The sequence below is a fragment of the Puma concolor genome, chromosome B3, assembly GCF_028749965.1.
Source record: "Puma concolor isolate L17-30 chromosome B3, mPumCon1.1.hap2, whole genome shotgun sequence".
Lineage (NCBI taxonomy): Eukaryota > Metazoa > Chordata > Mammalia > Carnivora > Felidae > Puma > Puma concolor.
Genome location: NC_141672.1, coordinates 131,835,690 through 131,850,307, shown reverse-complemented (window position 1 = coordinate 131,850,307; position 14,618 = coordinate 131,835,690). Strand labels below are relative to the sequence as shown.

At 44.2% G+C, this 14,618-nt stretch overlaps 1 non-coding gene across 1 annotated transcript; it reads left to right on the top strand.

The window, feature by feature from the left end:
- The first annotated feature begins 9,630 nt into the window (after nucleotides 1–9,630).
- LOC112856532 (U6 spliceosomal RNA) lies at nucleotides 9,631–9,737 on the top strand. Its single transcript, XR_003223106.2, has one exon. It is a non-coding gene; the product is annotated as a U6 spliceosomal RNA (small nuclear RNA).
- The last annotated feature ends 4,881 nt before the right edge of the window (nucleotides 9,738–14,618 follow it).

The window sequence follows — 14,618 nt, the reverse complement described above, 5'->3', positions numbered from 1 at the left end:
ATCTTGATACCGAAACTGGGTGTGTCCCCAGTGTGCTCATGTGGGTAGCGTGCAGTTAGGATTTGCGCTCTTTCACGTTTCATTTAAAACACCATTCACAAAAATAAACTCAAAATGGATAAAGGACCTGAATGCGAGACAGGAAACCATCAAAATCCTAGAGGAGAAAGCAGGAAAAAACCTCTCTGACCTCAGCTGCAGCAATTTCTTACTTGACACATCTCCAAAGGCAAGGGAATTAGAAGCAAAAATGAACTATTGGGACCTCATGAAGATAAAAAGCTTCTGCACTGCAAAGGAAACAATCACCAAAACTAAAAGGCAACCAATGGAATGGGAAAATATACTTGCAAATGACATATCAGACAAAGGGCTAGTATCCAAAATCTACAAAGAACTCACCAAACTCCATACCCGAAAAACAAATAATCCAGTGAAGAAATGGGCAGAAAACATGAATAGACACTTGTCTAAAGAAGACATCCAGATGGCCAACAGGCACATGAAAAGATGCTCAACGTCACTCCTCATCACGGAAATACAAATCAAAACCACACTGAGATATCACCTCACGCCAGTCAGAGTGGCTAAAATGAACAAATCAGGAGACTATAGATGCTGGCGAGGATGTGGAGAAACGAAAACCCTCTTGCACTGTTGGTGGGAATGCAAACTGGTGCAGCCGCTCTGGAAAACAGTGTGGAGGTTCCTCAAAAAAATTAAAAATAGAACTGCCCTATGACCTAGCAATAGCACTGCTAGGAATTGACCCAAGGGATCCAGGAGTGCTGATGCATAGGGGCACTTGTACCCCAATGTTTATAGCAGCACTTTCAACAATAGCCAAAGTATGGAAAGAGCCTAAATGTCCATCAACTGATGAATGGATGAAGAAATTGTGGTTTATATACACAATGGAATACTACATGGCAATGAGAAAGAATGAAATCTGGCCCTTTGTATCAATGTGGATGGAACTGGAGAGTGTTATGCTAAGTGAAATAAGTCATACAGAGAAAGACAGATACCATATGTTTTCACACTTATGTGGATCCTGAGAAACTTAACAGAAGACCATGGGGGAGGGGAAGAAAAAAAAAAGGTTAGAGAGGGAGGGAGAATAAACTGAGGGTTGGTGGGGGGTGGGAGGGAGGGGAGGGTGGGTGATGGGCATTGAGGAGGGCACCTTTTGGGATGAGCAGTGGGTGTCGTATGGACACCAATTTGACAATAAATTTCATATTAAAAATTAAAAAATTTAAAAAAACATACTTCAAAAACTCAAAACACCTTTGGGACCGAACAGAGCAATATATTTCTTTTGCTACCCACAAGCTACTAAAGCCACTTTATAAAGACAGGAGAGCTAGAGTTCCTCCAGACAGAGGCCAGCCCCAGAGGTGTTTGTCTTGGGTATTTATAGGCTTGAGTTTTCCTGCTAGGCTACCATGCCTTTGGTTTTAGTTCCTGGGTATCCTATGTTTCCTTGATTCACCAGCTATATATAGTGCTCCCTTGGATCTTCACCATACGCTCAAAGTTGTTGGCGGTGGCTTTTCCATCCTTGACTAGAAGTACTAGGAGTTGATAGTATGAATGACAGTAGAATTCATTCATTCTTGGATGGACTTCCTTTACTGTAAGTAAATAAATTATTAGCTATGATGGACAATGGAGCGAGGTAATAAGAAAAGCATTCATCAATTGCCCCCAATTCTTTCATGTGACATACAAAGATATTTGTTCCCATTATAAATTGCTAAGTAAATCAGAAAGAAAAGCCACATGCCAGTATTATTTCAACAGGGCCTGAACAATGACATTGGTGGAACATATCAGAAAAGCTAATGGCTTTACACGTGGACTTTTCTCTGTCCACATCTCCACTTGGTTCTGTGATAACCAGGGTGTTAGTTACACATTATGTATTTTCATTTATTAGAATATTTTTTAAGCAGTGGGCTGGAAACCTGACACATGCACAGATTTTTATCACGTTGTCCTATATGAGTCTTTCTAAACTCAGTGCCTTTTGGAAGAGGAGATAATTGCTTGCAAATTGATATTTAATAATATCAATTAAATTGATATTTCATAACACAACCAAGTCTCATACATCTCTAGTGGGGGTGTACATAGTTTTTATTACCCCACAATATTTTAAATCCCCAAATGGCTCCCAGTTCCTTGAAGGCACCCTACATCTCTCCCTACCTGGTCATCTTCCCCAGTTCTGTCCATAATGATCCCTGACCACTTGTGGACTTACTCCCTTCTGCCCCACTCCCATCGGGGCACCAAGAAGATGACACCCAGTACATCCTGTCATGCTGGCAGTGTCTACCTCAGGAATCAGAAGCCATTTTGGACTGCTTTGTGTCCAATAGCTAAATTCCTGGGATGGACAGACCCACAGCTTAACAATATTAGCTCCTCTCGTCCAAAGCCTTTCTGTTTAGATTCACTGTGACAGTCAGAAATTTCCTCTGGAATCTTGTCACTTTCCCCAACCAATCCCCTGTCCTTTGGGATGCCCCAATCTTCCTGGGGTTCCTCTGCCTGGGGCAGGGCCCAAAGGATCAGGGCACAGAAGCCCTTCCTTAGAAACCACCACTCTACTCCTGGTGTCCTCAGCAACTCTTCAAGTGTGGGGAATCTTTTCTAGTCTAGGGACCAAGGGTAGAGAGCAAAACATACATTTTTCCTCAAGTAGAGTTTCCCTGGATCTGTTGCATATGCCACGGCTCCTTCAGTAACTCCCACAACCAACCGAAAAGCCAAGGCCAGTGCTTGAATATTTCCTTTTTCTTTCTTTCTGCTGAGTCATCCCTTCCCTGAGCATGAGAGAAAACTTTGCTGATGGAATGGGGAAGGGGTTCAGCTGTTACTTCCATCGTTATCCTTTCTCACCCCCAGGATCAGCCCTGTGTCTGTCATGCCTCATGTGCAATCTAACCCCAGATAATGACCTAATCTCCACCTGACTCTATAATCATGTCTTCTCAGGCATCCTAACATGGTGTCTTGCTTTACAAAGTTCAACAAAACTTGTCTTGGGGTTTATGTGTTACCTTAGGTTATCTTTGCACCAGGTCCTTTCACTAACTCAGCAGGCGGGCGAAGACCTAACTGTTTTGGATCTGCTGCTTATCACTGAGATCTCCGTGGGGACCCCAAACATGGTCCCAGTGAAAAAGCATACCTAGGACCCAAGACATCTCCTGGAACTTGTTACCTCATGAGTCACTCTGACCCATCCTGTCACACTGAACAAGGTGTGAAAAAACTCTGGGACTTGGTTTTGTTGCTGCAAAATGTCAGTGACATTTGCTTCCTTTCTTCTCGACAGTTACGTTGGTAGAATAAGTGAGATATGTGTTTCCGTCCCCAGTAAAAGAATAGTTAAGATACTTTCACAATTATTATCACAACCATCCCGAGACTCAGCTTCAGAAAAAATAATCCTCATGTGCTGTACAAATATAAGGGGGAGAAACTGCTCTTTAAAGTGCTAAAAAATGCCCACCTTTGCATATCTTCCAAAACTCCATCCCCTAATACAGTAAAAGCTTGGTTTGCAAGCATAATTCATTCCAGAAACATGTTTGTCATCCAAAGCACTTGTATATCAAGGCGAATTTCAAGAGCCATCGGCTCGCTTGCGATCATGTGATGTTCGGCATCCCATACTACTCTTATTGCAAGACATAGCTCGTTTATGAAGTCAAAATTTATTAGAAATGTTTGCTCGTCTTGTGGAACACTTGCAGAACAAGTTGCTCGCAATCCAAGGTTTTACTGTATTTCCATTTTGACTGGATTTTTCTGCTATTCATTCCCCAAACGTATCTTTATTCCATTAACAAAGGAAACACCCGTAAAGAGGAGCAAGAGTGTGTTCAGCTGTGTGTGGACTGATTTGGAAAGGGACCTCTTAGGAAGAGCAAGGGCTCTGCCTCAGCCCTCTTGGTGAAGTAGCCAGATTTGCTGGAATCCATAGGTTTGCAGCCAAACCAAATCACCCTCTGGTCTTGAGTCTCCTGTAAGTCTTGACCAACAGGCTGGGCATCCCATCAGCTCCTCCTTCAGCCCTCTGCCCTCGCACCTTTTATTTTTTTGCCCAGCCTCCTCCTTTATTCAGTAGAAATACCAAAACCTGATGAGGCTTCTCTAATTATCAGTATTACTTATATAAGAAAATATTGCAATAGCACCCTGTTCGATGAAGCAGATGCTTTCAGAGGAATACACTTTTAATCCTCCAGACTCATCCCCCAACCCTCCATGCCTCATTTCCTAATTTCCTTTTCACATTCACTTCCGTCCTTTCAATAGACTGCTGACGTCCTTCAGGAGGTGTCCAATCCAGGCATATGTGAATGAGTCAAATAGACCTCCTGATGTGATTTACTAGTTTCAGACGTTCTCCCTTGTCTCTTAGCCCCCTTTTCCACTCCTCCAAACATTACTTCACTTCTTTCCCACCCAGATTCCTAAAGCCATCAGCTGTTTGCTTTCACTTGGGGAACTACTCCTGCTCATGTCCACAGCCAGGGGAGACACGCACCTCCTTTACTGACCATGCTGTTAATTTCCTGCCAACCCTGCCCCCCTGTTTCTCATGGGACTGTGGGCTCATTTTAAACAGAAAATCACTTCTTGCCATTTATTGTTTTTTTTTTTTCTCATTAATTTTTAAAAATTGAAGTATAGTTGCTCTACAATACGATGTATTAGTTCTGGGTATATGACACAGTGATTTGGCAATTCTTTTTTTTTAAATTTTTTAAAATGTGTATTTATTTTTGAGACAGAGAGAGATAGAGCATAAGTGGGGGAAGGGCAGGGAGAGAGGGAGACACAGAATCCAAAGCAGGCTCCAGGCTCTGAGCTGTCAGCACAGAGCCCGACACGAGGCTTGAGCTCGCAAACCGTGAGATCATGACCTGATTGGAAGTCGGACACTCAACTGACTGAGCCATCCAGGCACCCCAGTGATTTGACAATTCTATTGTGTAACACAATGCTCACCAAGGTAAGTGCAGTTACCATCTGTCACCACACATTATTACACTATTATAGACTGTATTCCTCACGCTGTACTTTCCATCTCTATGACTTACATATTTTATCTTATATTATTTTTTAAGTAAGCTTCATGCCCAGCACAGAGCCAATGTGGAACTTGAACTCACGACCCTGAGATCAAGACCTGATCTGAGATCAAGAGACAGAATCTCAACTGACTGAGTCACCCAGGTGCCCTGACTTATTTATTTCATAACTGGAAGTTTGTACCTCTTAATCTCCTTTACCCATTTTGCTCATCCTTCCACCCCCCCCCCCCCCGGCAACTACCAGTTTGTTCTTTGTATTCATGAGTCTGTTTCTATTTGTTTGTTTGTCTTTTAGATTTCACATATAAGTAAAATCATATGATATTTGGGTTTTTTTTCAGTCTTACTTATCACTTTTTGCAATGTCAAAACGCTTTTCTTTTCTATTTTTTTAAGGTTTTTATTTTATTTTTTAAGTAATTTCTATACCCAATGTAGATCTCTCAAACTTATAACCCCAAGATCAAGAGTTGTACGCTCTACTGACTGACCCAGCCAGGTGCCCCTCAAAAGTCTTTTCTTAATCCAGACTGACATGGTAGCCCCTTCGCCAAGCTGTCCCTCTCCAGCCTTCAGCTATTTTTCTGGAGGTGACTTCATACACTGTGCTTTTTCCTGGGCTGCCCTGGGATTTTCCCGGGCTCGTGGCCACCCAGCTAGACGTGCATAAGCAATACCACTGCTCAAGACAGATTTCTCAAGATTAACCCGGAGAGAAACAAGGCAAAGCCTGTACCTTGTTTTTATTCACCACAGAAGAAATGCAAATATTGCAAAAATGAAGAACATTTGCATTATTGCCATCACCTAATTTATCTGTATTTTCACCCTCATCTGTGAAATAAAGGAGTCGGTGAAGCAAAATCAACATAGCTTTGGGAACTCTTAGAGACATAGATAAAATAAATATTGTTCCTTGAAAATATATTTTGACATGTTTTGTATTCTCTCTTTATGAATTCTGGCTGGGGTGGGAGGGGAAAGATTGACAATTATTATAAATCAGGCTTTTTCCTGAATGTAATAGCTATACTTCAAAACACCGACTTTAGGCTTACGGGGTTTTAGAGCCTGAAACAGTTCATATTTGTTGTCTCTTGCTGTGTAACAGATGATCTCAAATCAACAAATATTTCTTATCTCCCAGTTTTTGAGGCTCAGGAGTCCAGGAGAGTGGCTTAGTGGGGTTGTTCTGGGTTGGGTTCTTTCATGGGGCTGCAGTCAAGCTGTGGAACAGGCTACTGTCATCTTAAGGATTGACTGGGACTGGCAAATCCATTTCCAAGCTCACTCCTATTCTGTTGGCAGTCCTTCATTTCTTGAAGGCTGTTTCCTAGGCCTCATGACATGGCATTTGACCATTCCCAGAGTAGGTGATCCAAAGGAGAGAAAGAGTGACAAAGAGTAAAGCCAGTACCTTTTATAACCCAAACTCAAGTGTGATGCCCACTCTCCTTAGAACAATGAAGGACTGAATAACAGAAAGTAGGATCACTGGGAGCCATTGTGGGGGCTGGATACCACAGAACCTTTGAGATAACATAGTCTAGTTCTGTCAGTTACAGCCAAGGAAGCTGCAACCCAGAGACATGGAGTGAGTTGGCCAAGACCATACCATTGTTGAATACCCAAACCAGGACTTGAACCTGAACTTCCCATATTTTAGGACATTTCAATTTAGCAACTACTCATCTTACTTATTCAGAGATTATCAGAAACAAGGTGTGGAGATTTAGGGTGAAGAATATAATCACAATCCCTGCCCATGAGGTCAGAGAAGTGGTAAGGAACAGAATACACTGAATGAGATTACCCAGGAGAATGGAGAACATTTCCTCGGGGTTACAACTGAAGACCCTAGAGTTCAAAGGAAGACCTGTAGTCACAGGCACCATTGGTGAAGGATTTGTGGAAATGGTGACGTTGAGTTGGGCCTGGAAGTATGGATGGATTTAGACCAACAGGGACAAATGGGATGGGGCTGGACGGAGAGTCCATGATTTGATTCTGATGTCCTTAAACCTACCTCTATGAGGCTATTAGTCACAGGCCCAAGCTCTGAATCACTTTCTTGGCTACGGATGACTAGAATTTGGGGCTGTCTGGAAGGAGGACTCTGGTGGCTTTTCTGAGAGTGCCACTTGCCTTAGCTGCCGTTGCTGTTTTTAGCTGCCATTGCTGTTTTTACTGGTGGAGCTCATACTCTGATCAAGAAATTAAAGCAGCTGCCTGACCATGGCTGTCTATGTCGTCAAACAGTCCCTAAAATCAGCGGAGAAAATTTTAAGTCCAGTTGGTGAGTCAATGTCTGTTCATTTTGGAGAATCACCTTTGCCCACTGATTTACCTGCCCGTGAGTTGGTCTTTGAGATTTATTCCTGAGCAGGTGCTAAGAGGTTAGAAGTATGGGCTAAGGTTTCGGGCTGCATTTTCCTGGGACAGGCCAGGAACCTTCAGAAAAGTGGGGGCAAAGGGATGAGTAGAAGAGGTCAATTACAGAATGTTTCATACCTGACCCATTAGCCATCGCATTTAGAAAACCCACAGATGTTGACAGCTGCCAGGTCAATATTGATTAAAATTGTAGATGGCATCATTTAGATGAGGAGTTTTGAAGTTATTGTAAGACCTCATTAATGAATCATAATATTAAATTTGTAGACCCAAACCAACATTGAAAAAAGTTTAAATATCATAGGGAAAAGGAATAAACATTCCTTGCTCACTGTGAGAAGAGAGAGAAGGCCAACTCCAACCAATCATGTTGGATTCTCTGCTAAAACCCAACAGAGTTCACTACAGAAAACATATCATGGTGAAAAGGCAGAAGTGGATGCAAGCATGGAAAATCTTACCAGTTCTATGTTTATTTAAAAATATTTTAGAAACATATAACTGACATTTCAAATGAATGATAATGCTCCATATAAGTGTCTTTTTTAAAAAAATCAACTTTATTGGAGCACCTGGATGGCTCAGCCAGTTAAGCTTCTGACTTTAGCCCAGATAATGATTTCACAGTTCATGAGTTCGAGTCCTGTGTCAGGCTCTGTGCTGACAGCTCGGAGCCTGGAGCCTGCTTCCGATTCTGTGTCTCCCACTCTCTCTGCCCCTTCCTTCACTCACTCTCTCTCTTTCTCTCTCAAAAAATAAACACTAAATTTTTTTTAAATCAACTTTATTGAGGTGTACTTGATATACAATAAGAGGTTTTCATTTTAAGTATGTAGTTCAAGGAATTTTGACAAACGTATGCAGTGGTGTTACCACCACCAAAGTCAAAGCAGGAAATAGTTCTGCTACCCCTGAGAAGTTCTCTTATTTCCCTCTTTTCAGTCAAACCCCCTTCTAGTACCTCAGCTTCTGGGATGCAGTAAGGAAGCCGAAGTATCTAGAGCAAAAGCACAAGGGAGAGCAGATCAATATGTATTAGCGATCTATGTCTTGTAAGGCCTTGGGCCATAGGAGGTCAAGAATTTTGGATTTAGTCTGAGTGAAATGAGGAGGTATGGGAGGATTTTGAGCAGAGGAGTAATCTGACTTAGGTTTTAAAGAGACTGCATAGAAACTACATGTACACTAGGGTTGAACAAATAGGTTAATATATTGTAGATAATGAGAGAGAGCTAGGCTTCTCACTGTCAGAGGAGGAAGTTACAAATAAGCAAAGAGGGCAGGAAGGCTATAATGAGCCATGTGGGTTGGAATTGGAAGCATCAGTATGCACTCATGTTTCTGGATAGCTAGCTAGCTAGCTAGATGATAGATAGAAAAATAATATAGGTATGTATGTACACATGGGGTGTGTGTGTGTGTGTGTGTGTGTGTGTGTGTTTTGGCATTTTAACAATATGAAATCTTCCAATCCATGAACATGGGATGTCTTTCCATTTACTTAAGTCTTCTTTAACTTACTTCAATAACATTTGGCAATTTCCAGGGTTCAAGCTTTACATTCTTTAGTTAACTTTATCCCTAAGTTTCTTTGTGTGTGTCATTGGAAATGGAAGTGTTATTTATTTATTCATTTATTTATTTATTTAGAGTATATGAGCAGAGCAGGGGCAGAGAGAGAGGGAGAGAGAGAATCCCAAGCAGGTCCCACAATGTCAGCACAGGGCTTGATGCAGTGCTCAATCTTATAAACCCTGAGATCATAACTTGTGCTGAAACCAAGAGTCAAACACTTAACCGACTGAGCCACCCTGTCACCCCTGGAATTGTTTTCTTAACATCATTTTTGGATTGTTCTCTGCTAGTAGGTAGAAGTATTGATAGTTCCTGGCATGCTGTCAGGGTATGATTCCTAAGACCTTAATGAACTGGGACAGGGTACAGGCAGAAGGGAGGCTTTTGGGAGAGGTCTGGAGAAAATGGTAACTAGAAAGACTGGAAACCAGTGATTTGCTAAGTGCCACTGAGTGAATAAGAGAGAAAAAGTCCATCTGAGTATTGCCATTTCAGTGATGGCCACTGAGCAATCACTACTGCTCAATGATTTAAAGTAAAGTGTGTGCTCGCTTTGGCAGCACATATACTAAAATTGGAACGATACAGAGAAGATTAGTATGGCCCCTGCGCAAGGATGACATGCAAATTCGTGAAGCGTTCCATATTTAAAAAAATAATAATAATTAAACAAAAAAAATAAATAAAGTAAAGTGTGAGGGTTAGAGCACCTAGTTCGTTGCTCTCCTGCAGGCAGAAGGCAGATAGAATGGAAGATGAGGCCCTGATGGGGAAGGAGTGGGACTCAGAGCTTTGGGATGGGGGTACCTGGGTACTGCAGGTAAGAAGCTTGGGCCTCCACCTTACCCCACACCTGCAGAAGTGACCCATTCCCACTGCTGGAATATAGAGCCCCCTCTTGCCTCCTGTAAGAAGACGATGCAGAGGGCACATATGAGGCAGGTGCCTGCCAGAACAATGCTTGCTCTTTAGGGTTGACCGCCACCTTCTTCTTGGCCCCCAGATCTATACTAGGGAGAAATCTGAGCAAACCTGATGGGCCTGCATAGGAAGGTGAGGAGTTCTACCCCAAAGGTGTTACAGGTCCTGGCTGCCAGCAGGGACAAGCTGGGTGCTGGGTCAGGACCAGCTGGAAAGCTGGGTCAGGGGAAGTCTATTGGTGTAGGGGCACTCTCCTGTGGCAAGAGCCCTGGGTGACTGTGCCAGTATGCTGCTGGGCTGGCCCACATTAAATAAAGTAGAGATGTCAGGAGGATGGGGGCAGCTTGGGGGAAGGGAACAAAATAGCAAAAGTGGGCTTACACTAGAAACTCACCAGACTGGCCACGTTACTTGGAGGCCATGTGGACATTCCTGTCCCAGACTATGAATCTGGAGTTCTCTCTTGTCCAGCAAGAAAGTGGATGCAGAATTGAATATGAGAGAGGCTAATGTCTGGGAGGAGACAAGAGTCCCGAGCACGGGTTTCGTCTCTGTATTTATTAAGCACTCAAGATCTTACACACGTGGTGAACATGAAGAAAACAAGATCTTATACATGTGGTGAATGTGAAGAAGACAATCAGATAGTAATCATTAACTTGTGTGAGTAAGAAGCAAAGGCTCTGGGGGGCAAGTGGTGTTTGTGATCATGGTACATTGGTGCCAGATGAAAAGTAATTTCCTGCAGGTGATATAACAAGTTTCTCATGATCCCGTTACAATATCTTGCTAACTAACCTTGGGCGTTTTTGCCCCGTGGTGGTGGCTTTCAGTCCTAAGCTTTTTTCTAACCGATTTATGTAAGTAAAAGAAATCTTGAATTTATTTCCCCACACATTCCATCTACCAAAGTGACAAAGCACACATGGGTGAGGGACAAGGCATCATTGGCTGTCTTCTGTAGAAGGATGGACAAACATTAGGAGAGGATTTAGAACTGGTTTCTCTGGTGGGGATGAGCAGTAGTGCTCAACCTTTACCATGCATTAAAACGAACCGGAGGGCTTGTCAGAATACAGAGAATTTGAGTCAGGATGTCTGGGTTTGGGGCTAGAGAATGTACATTTCTAGAAAGTTCCTAGGTGATGCTGCTAGTGCTAATCCAGGCACCACTGACATACCGTGGATACAGGCCGAGCGGAGGGCAGGTGGCAGCCTTGTAAGTTTCAGAAGCATGTTGAGTACAATTACATAGTGAGCCGCAATGTTGGAATGGCAAGCTGGGGTAGGGGAGATGACCTAAGGGATCTACAGAGATGATTCATAGAACACAGTGTTCCTAGGGGAAAGATAAATGGGGCTGCTGACAAGAACATCACTAATAAATACCTAATCAAAACCACCCCTACACTAAGTCATCACCCAATCTTCTTATGATAAGTCATGGCCTAATTTCCAGGCCTGAGTCAGTTCTCAGACCCAGAACCCATCCAGTGAAGAATGTACCTAGCAAATTCCATGGCAACCAAATACAGTTGTGTTCCATTGGGTCTCCCCCCAAGGGATGACAGCCGTTCGTACTGGAGAAAGGGGAACACCACTTCTTTCCAAAGTGGTTGAGTACCCAGCTCCAAATTACCATTGATATTCAGGGACCCAAAGCACCCTCATGGCTCTCCTGTTAGAGTAGGGACATATGGTGGTCATGTCATAAACAGAGGCCTGAATCAAGACACAACAGGCTCAGAAGAACAATCTGGGATGGAGTCATACATTTGAGGGTCATTGACATGTTGTTGGTATTTAAAGCCACAAGACTGGATTGGAGACAAAGAGAAGTCTTGCTGAGTGATTGGTTGTTGCCAACAAGGACAGGAGGCATACGCAGGGGCACTGAGGAAAGACAGCAGCCTTCCCAAAGCCTCTGCACTCTCCAGACCCCGAGTCCATGAGGAAACAGGCTGTGTCTCCCTCTGCAAAGTGTCCCCTGGGCCCAGCCCGGCCTCCAACACAGAAAAGGGGCTCCATAACTAGCTTCTGAATAATCTGATCTTGGCCACCACTAATGAACTCCGTGGAAAATGTGTTTTTAAGGGCAGTAATAGCAAACGTGCTGTTCCTCTTTGATGGGAGATACTTCTTTTTTTAGTTCTTAGGATGAAATATGAGTCTTGTTTCTCTTGGGAAGATTAACCAGGGGAGGTCTCGCTGCCATGTGGGGCCCTTCCCAAGTTCATTTGTAGTGTAAATGACATGACTTTCCAAATTAAGAGAGGGAGGTGATGCAGGTTAAGTTACTGCACATTTTTTTCATATGCCAAATGCTATTTTTGCATCTTTTAAAAAGGCAGCCTATAGCCCAATAAACACCTGCTGTGCTCCTATGAAACAGTGAGAAACAAATAATCAGCCTTCTTGAAATAGCCAGAGAGCCGAGACAGAGTGGGGAACACTCTGGGCTCCAAGAGGAGCGGCTGGATTCAAATAGTTTTATTTTTTTAATTTTTTAAAATGCTTATTTATTTTTGACAGAGAGAGAGACAGAGCATGAGCGGGGAGAGGCAGAGAGAGAAGGAGACACAGAATCTGAAGCAGGCTCCAGGCTCTGAGCTGTCAGCACAGAGCCTGATGCAGGGCTCGAACTCACAGACCCCGAGATCATGACCTGAGCCGAAGTCGGACACTCAACCAACTGAGCCACCCAGGCTCCCTGTCAAATAGTTTTTTCTAAGTGAAGTAGGGCATAAAGACGCTGTGTCCTGAATGACTTTATATGCTCTTATTTAGTCCTTGTAGCAGTCCTGTGAGAGAGGAGTTATCCTCACCATCCAAATGAAGAGACGGAGTCTGGAAGGTTCAAGGATAATCCATGCGTGCTCACCTGCCCCTTAGCCCCATTCAGCTGTGGACTCTGCTGAGCTGTCATCTGCCTTGACCCTCTGGGTCCTGGGCATGTCTCCCTGGCCTTCCTGACACAGAAACTTCTGTGTGATTCCTGGAATGGGGATGACCAATGAGGATGACCCAGGAGGATGACCCATATTTTCTGGGTGTGCACCAGGCAGAGTGAGACAAGCTTCACACAGTATAAGAGGCAGTCTAGGGGGTTGGGTAGGAGGAGTAGGGAGGGCTCTAATCCTGCTACTTTTTACTTGCGTGGCTTTGGGGAAGTTGAATGCTCTGTGGCTCAGTGTCTTCATCATTAGAATAGAGTTGCTCGTACCTACTTCATAGGTTGCTGTGCTGATGATGTGAGTTAATCTGCATAAAGCCCTCAGAACCATACCTGGCATATGGTAAGGGCTGTGCTTGTCCAACCCGGAGGCTCTCCATGTGTTATTTTGTCTGCATTGTTACCTGGATAAGCAAATGGGCTCAGAGAGGTGGTTGTGCCCAAGGTCGTGCTGATAGTAAGGGCCATGACGCGAAGCAGCTCTGTCTAGTCTATACCACTGTGCCCAGCTCAGATCCACTGCATTTCCCTTGCCCCATGTGGTTCATTTGCTACCTAGCCAGACCTGCAGGGGGCTGGTATGCCTCCCAGACCAGACTTGGGTGTGCAGGAAATAACAACAGATTTGCTTTTTTTAAAGACCACAACCTGATTTCTATTTAGGGCTCCAATTTCCGTTGGGGTGATGAAAACTCAATCTCTATCAGTTCAAGGTTCTATCCTTCCTTGGGGCCACACTAGAATTGTTGAGGACTTATACAATGCCAAGGCACTGAGGTGGGGGCTGTCTGACCTTGTGTCACCTGTCTGTGCTGGCAGCCACCAGCTTTCCACTCCATCCCATAGAGCCTTTGGTCTTCATCCACATAGGCAGAGGCTGGGACAGTGGGCCACCATGGACAGTTGAGCAGGTTGTCCACTGCATAAACATACCTGGGTGGTGGGATAAGTAGGATTGAAATCCAGCCTGTGGTGTGCTTGCTGGGCTGTGGGTGTAGGTGCAGGACCACTTCCATCCTGAGAAAGGGATACCTTTTTCTTTGCACCGAGGAACTACCAACTGGCCAGGCCATGTACCTCTGGCTTTTTCATCTTTTTTCTTTTTTATTAAAAAAATTTAAAAACATTTATTCATTTTTGGGAGACAGAGACACAGAGTGTGAGTGGCGAAGGGGTAGAGAGAGAGGGAAACACAGAATCCAAAGCAGGATCCAGGATCTGAGCTGTCAGCACACAGCCCAACATGGGGCTCGAACTCATGAACCATGAGATCACGAACTGAGCTGAGGTCAGATGCTTAACCAACTTAGCCGCCCAGGCGCCCCTCATCTATCTTCTTCTAATGTTTACAAAAGGCGTCTTCAAGCTGGTGGGGGCTCTGCTGGAGTCATCCCTTCTCTGTCTCAATGGCTCCCTCAGGTCCTCTGCCACTTCCGGGTGGTGCTCTGGCTCCTGGCCTCACTCACGTGGGGGGTGGGCTCCTGTGAAAGGCTTTCCGGGTCATGGCTGCTGCCTGTCCCCTCAGGCCTGCCATCCCCAGCAAGGGTGCACCTGGGGAGTTGGGCACAAGGCCCCTGCTCTTGGAGCTCACAATATAGCTGGGGTTTTGCTGTCTCCCTGGGACGCTGCCCAGAAGGGGTACAAGGCTCCCCTCTGTA